The sequence below is a fragment of the Chinchilla lanigera genome, unplaced genomic scaffold (genome assembly GCF_000276665.1).
Source record: "Chinchilla lanigera isolate Chin_1 unplaced genomic scaffold, ChiLan1.0 scaffold00036, whole genome shotgun sequence".
NCBI classification, from domain to species: domain Eukaryota; kingdom Metazoa; phylum Chordata; class Mammalia; order Rodentia; family Chinchillidae; genus Chinchilla; species Chinchilla lanigera.
The window spans coordinates 22,043,977-22,050,021 of NW_004955437.1; the positions used below are offsets into that span (position 1 = coordinate 22,043,977).

At 40.7% G+C, this 6,045-nt stretch overlaps 1 pseudogene; it reads right to left on the reverse strand.

The window, feature by feature from the left end:
* Nucleotides 1-1,915: 1,915 nt before the first annotated feature.
* On the reverse strand, nucleotides 1,916-2,735 carry LOC106149104 (annotated as a pseudogene).
* Between the last annotated feature and the right edge of the window lie 3,310 nt (nucleotides 2,736-6,045).

Genomic DNA, 6,045 nt, shown 5'->3' on the forward strand with positions numbered 1-6,045 from the left:
AAAAAATAAATAACTACAAGAGGTTAAAGTACATCAAATATGTTAAAAATCCACAAATTTATAATGAACTAACTGTAACAAGGAAGAACTCATTGACTACTTTTGAAGGAAGCTAGAGAATTAATCCATTTTGAAAACTGGTAGTAAATACAGAGGAAAAATCAGGCAGGCATTGTAGCGCATTCCTGTAATTCCAGATAGTCCAGAGGCCAAAGCAGGAGGTCACAAGTTTAAGACCAGCTTTGGCAAAGTAGTGAGACCCAGTCTCAACAAAAACAAACAAACAAATAATTCAAGTACTTCTGCCTTTCTGTAGGAATCATATCCAGGGTAACCAGTGCTGATTAGGGCAAATTTCCTTCTTTAGAGGTATTCTAGCTAATGAATGAAAAAGAGACGATAGCATATCACCATTTTACAATAACCCTAATGAGATTATGGTTTGGGTAAGGATTATATCTTAACTGCTGTCATCAGAAAACAGGGACAATTGGGGTTGGGGATTTAGCTCAGCGGCAAAGCGCCTGCCTGGCAAGCACAAGGTTGTGAGTTCGGTTCCCGGTACCGGAGAAAAACCAAAAAAAAAAAATAAATAAATAAAAAAACAGGGACAATTGATGTTATTTTCCTATAGAAATACACATCACCACTTCTGAGGTTTGCCCCTCTAAAAGAAAATAAAACCATTGAAATCAAATCATATCACCTCTAGACCTAATTTCCAATTTGCACCTGTGGGAAGTGGAATAAATGAAAGATGGAGATGCAATCAGCAAAATTAAAAATAGGCATAATCTACAGATTATTTGAGAACAGAACTAGTCTTGAATGTCACTGGCCCAGAGCAAAGGACCAACTAAGATTGTTTGGTAGGAGCCAGGCGGGCTCTCAGCACTGGCCTATGTGATGAGGTGGTGCTGGACACTATGTAGCCATTGAGAGCCAAGTTCTATACAACGATAGACAGTCCAGGACTTGTTCAACATTCTGTTCAAAAACAAATTGCAAGAAAAGAAAAATGAGGAGGAGTGACCTCAAAATTAAGACAACTTGATCTTTTTTTTTTTTTTTGGTTTTTCTCCGGTACCGGGAACCGAACTCAGGACCTTGCGCTTGCCAGGCAGGCGCTTTTGCCGCTGAGCTAAATCCCCAGCCCCTAGACAACTTGATCTTGATTTCAATAAAACTAGATATAAATATTTGCGAGAGCTAGACAAGAGTGGCACAATACTTGTAATCCCAGCTACTCTTGAGGCTAAAACAGGAGAGTTACAAGTTGGAGGCCAGCCCTGGGCAATTTAATGAGAATCTGTTTCAAAACAAAAATTTAAAATCATCTGTGAGAAGAGCTGAAGGGAGAAGGGAATGGGGAAAAAAAGAAGAATCAAGATATACTATATACAGGTACAAATTCCCTATGATGAATGTGATCATTATGTATGTCAAAAGTGTACCAATAAAATTAATTTAAAAAGTTGTCTGTGGGTGTAGCCCAGTACTTCCTGGGTCCTTGAGTTCAACACCTAGTACCTCATGGGGGTGGGTGCAAAAACTGGAGAAATTTGAAAAGATTAGATTTTAGTCATATGGGATTATTGTTAATTTCTCTCCCTTCCCCCACCCCTACCTCGCTCCTTTCCTGGCCCTTCTGCCACAGGATGTTGTAACCAGAAACTCCTTGTCAGATGCTGCTTCCTCAATTCCAGACTTCTCAGTCTCCAGAATCAGGCATGCCCAAAACTAGGGATTTTTTGTCTTTTTTCTGATTTTAAAAACTAGTAACTTAAAAACTGCCACACACACAAAACAAATGGTCCACAAAACATTCTCCTTTCCCTCTGAAGGTTTTAGATGCACCGTTATCATTAACCAGTCTTTCACTATTAAACTTAAATGGCTAATGGGGAGACCAGTCTTCCACTGCTGATGAAGACTGGGGTGGCAGGTGTTAGGGGTAATATTCATTTAGCCTTCTGAGCTTGCTGGGCAGACTTGGTGACCTTGCCAGCTCCAGCAGCCTTCTTGTCCACTGCTTTGACGGAAGGATGCAATCCAAAGCCTCAAGCAGTGTGGCTCCACCCGCAGTGCCATCTTTCCGAGTGACCTTCCATCCCTTGAACCGAGGCATATGAGCACTCGGCTCCAGCATGCTGTCACCATTCCAACCGGACATTGGCACAAAAGCTGCCCTGTCAGGGTTGTAGCCAGTTTTCTTAATGTAGGTGCTGACTTCCCTAACAATTTCCTCGTATCTCTTCTGGCTGTAGGGTGGCTCAGTGGAATCCACTCTGTCAACACCAACAATTGGTTGTTTCACACCAGCATGTAAGCCGGAGGGCATGCTCACGGGTCTGCTCATTCTTGGAGACACCAGCTTCGGATTCACCAACACCAGCAGCGACAATCAGGACAGCACAGTCAGCCTGAGATGTGCCTGTTGTCACGTTTTCGATGGTCTCTGTGTCCAGGGGAATCAATGATAGTCACGTTAATATTTGCTGGTCTCAGATTTCCACGGGGAGATGTCAGTGGTGATACCACACTCACGCTTGGCTTTCCATTTATCCAAGACTCAGGCATACTCGAAGGAACCCTTCCCTATCTCAGCAGCCTCCTTCTCAAATTTTTCAGTGGTTCTTTTGTGGACGCTACGTTTGTAGATCAGAAGGCCAGTGGTGCTGGACTTGCCCAATCCACATGTCCAATGATGATACTAATGTCTTTTCCTTCCCCATGCTGGCTGTGATTTAGTGGTGATGTTCACTACACCTGTGCTCTCATGGAAAACCCATTGTGAAAAAGGAAAAATACAGGTTTTAGAAGAAAGAAAACTGGACTCTTCTTATCCCACGGGATACGACTTGCAAATAAAGTGGAAGAAATAATCTCTCACATAAGGAACGAGGCACCATGTCAGGACACCTAGAGATCTGGAAGAGTCCAAGGAGAAGCAAAACTGAGGCTCTTGCTAAGTGTCATCTTCACAGCCATGTAAGTGAACCTGCTGCATCCTCCTGCCTTAGCCTCCTGACTAGCTAGCGTTACAGGTATGAGCACTGCACTTAACTCAGCTGTAATTTTCATATGGCAAAAGCACCATAAAAATATTAAAAATCACTCATATTTAGAGGAATGCATATTAAAACCACACTGATACACCATTTCTTATCTCTCAGGCTGGCAGAAACCTAAAATTTCAAGACTATAGGGGAATAGGTATTCTCAGGTCTTGCTGGTGGAAATGCAAACTGATACCACTCTTCTGGAGAAGAATTTGCAGTAATAATAATTTAAAAAAACTACATATGTATTTGTCCTTTGACCAAAAAATCCCACCGCTAGATCCTCCTAAAATATGAAAATACATATACATGCGGTTCTTTATTATAGCATTGTTTATAACTGCAAAATATCATAAACAACCCAAGTGTCCACATGTAACAACTGGATGATGGAATAAACTGTGATACAAAGAACGGAGAATGATGCAGTTTTAAAAAAAATATAAAGATTTCTATCAACAAATATAAAGTGATTTTTCAGGATATACTGTTAAATTAAAAAAAAGTAGTGTGAGGTATAGGACCTTCACGTTAACAGATACAATGCCAGGCCTGGCAGCACAGCCCATAGTCTCAGCTACTGGAAGGCTGAGGTAGCATTACAAGATCAAGCCCAGCTTGGGAAACATAGTAAGACCATCTCAGAACAAAAAAGGGAAAAGAGCTAGGGACATACCTCAGTAATGAGAGCTATTTGGGTTTAATCTCCAGTACCAAAGAGAAGAGATAATTAACCTTGACGCATTTGAACTGCACTGGTCTGGTACATTTTTTTTGTGGGGGGGTGGAGGGGGGGAAGAGTCTCACTATGTAGTTCAAGCTGGCCTTAGGCTATGTAGCCCAGTATAGCCTCAAACTTGCAGTGATCCTCCTGCCTCAGCCTCGAGTGCTGGGATTACAGGCATGCTCCACCATGCCTGCTTTGCCCTCAGTGTGGGTTACTTTTTCCCAGGATGGAATTGAGTTTTTTTTTAAAGACAATCCCAGAAAAGACAACATGCCTTTTGGTGCATCTTATCAGGAGATATATGATGTCAATCTTTCACTGGTGATATTATTCTTGATCACTTTAAGTGTGCCTGCCAGGTTTGTTCCCTGTAAAATTACTCTTTGAGGAGTTACTCTGAGGGTATATAAATAGCTTGTTATTTTGCAAACTTCCACCTACTTGTTTTAGGATTGCTCAGGCGTGGGTCATGCCTGGAAGAGTTAGTGACATTAAGAATATCAAGGTATAGAGACAGAGTACTGCAGTGCTATGGAAAAACAGGGTCTCATAAAATGCAGGGCACGGTATAAATTTAAAGAGCAAGCTGCATGAAAATCTGAGCTATATTCACTTTTACCATGCAATGCTACCTTTAGAAAAATGTATCCTAAATGACACGTAAGTACAGACTTACATGAGGATGTTAACTTTAGGGTTGCAATAGTGAAAAATTTAGAGGTAATCAATATTTGCCAGCCACTCTGGATTAAATGTACAGTAGCATATTCGTATGATACAACATGCAGTTATTAAGCAACTCACAATACTGAATAGATTAACTCCAATTTTAAATGAATTGTGTTAGGCTGCTCATCAAGCCAGGCGTGGTGGTACCCACCGATAATCCTAGCACTTGGGAGGCTGTGGCAGGAGGATCACTGCAAGTTCAAGGCCAGCCTGGGCTACATGGCAAGACCCTGTCTCATCATGTACTGATCACCAAAATGTTAGCTATGAGGGTGACAGTGACTTTTGTTTTGTTCCTAGAGTTTTACACCAGCTTTTGTAAGTCAAATTTCAAGCTATTCTCAGTCAAGAAAACAAAGATACCAAAAACATAAAGCACTAGTATCTTTATTATGGCATAAAGTCGTATTTTATACATTAAGTCATTTTACAGTAAAAATTTATGTACAACTGTAGAGAAACCACTGCACAGATAGCCCCAACATAAAAAAAATGGCTGTAATTCAAGTCCATTTAGCTTTTTGACACAGAACTTGGAAAATGTTTTCTCTGTAGAAAATAGTAAAAATGACAGTATTTTCCAGGTTAGCCCAATAAGCCCATTTAAACCAAAGAAAAGCTGAGTTACAGATTTGAAAATATGGTTTGAGTTCTGAGATCCAGAAGAAACATTAGATTCATTTACTGAAACATCTATGTTTTTCTTCAAATCAAACTGTATGAGGTGAAACTGCTATTAATCCTTTCCTCTTTATACCTGATTGTTCAGTTACCATATCTTTATAAACCATTTATTCCTATCCAAATTTTGCAATGTTTTGGTTGTTATTAAAGTATGCCCAGCATTTGGGCAAAACCAGAATCTAATAAATTATAACCCACAAGGCACATGTGGATAGGCTATCACCCTAATTCCCCGTTTCTTCATAGGATGCCATAAGAGACAGGAATAAAGCAATAAAACTGATAAATAGACCAAGGAGTAAAATCCAAGAGAACTCCAAGACGGCAGGAGACACCCAGTCAGGATTCAAGGATAGCATTTTGTTGCCTCAGGATCAGGTGCTAAGTTGGTTATCAGGGCCCTATCTGCAAGGTGCTCATGTAACAGGCAATCAGAGTTAAAGAGCAGCAACCAGAGCCTAGATTTCAGTTGTTCAAAGTAATTGAATGAAAATGAGGCAAACCATATAGTTTTAACTTTGCTTCAAAGCTTGTTCCAAGATTCCCATGACTGACCATATACTTTACAAAAAGACCCCATGTAGGCCACTACAAGTTAACCTCTTGATAGCTTCATGATATATGAAGGTGCTGACATACTTTTCAGCAATACAAGGTTGCACCCTCACTTCCTTTAATTCCTTCTTGTTAAATAACATTCATCTTCCAATAGGAAGAAATGGAGCAAAGCTGGGCATGGTGGCACATGCCTGTAATCCCAGCACTCGGGAGGCTGAGACAGAAGGATGGTTTCAAGTTCGAGGCTGGCGTGGGCTACAAAGTGAGCTTAAGGCCAGCCTGAAC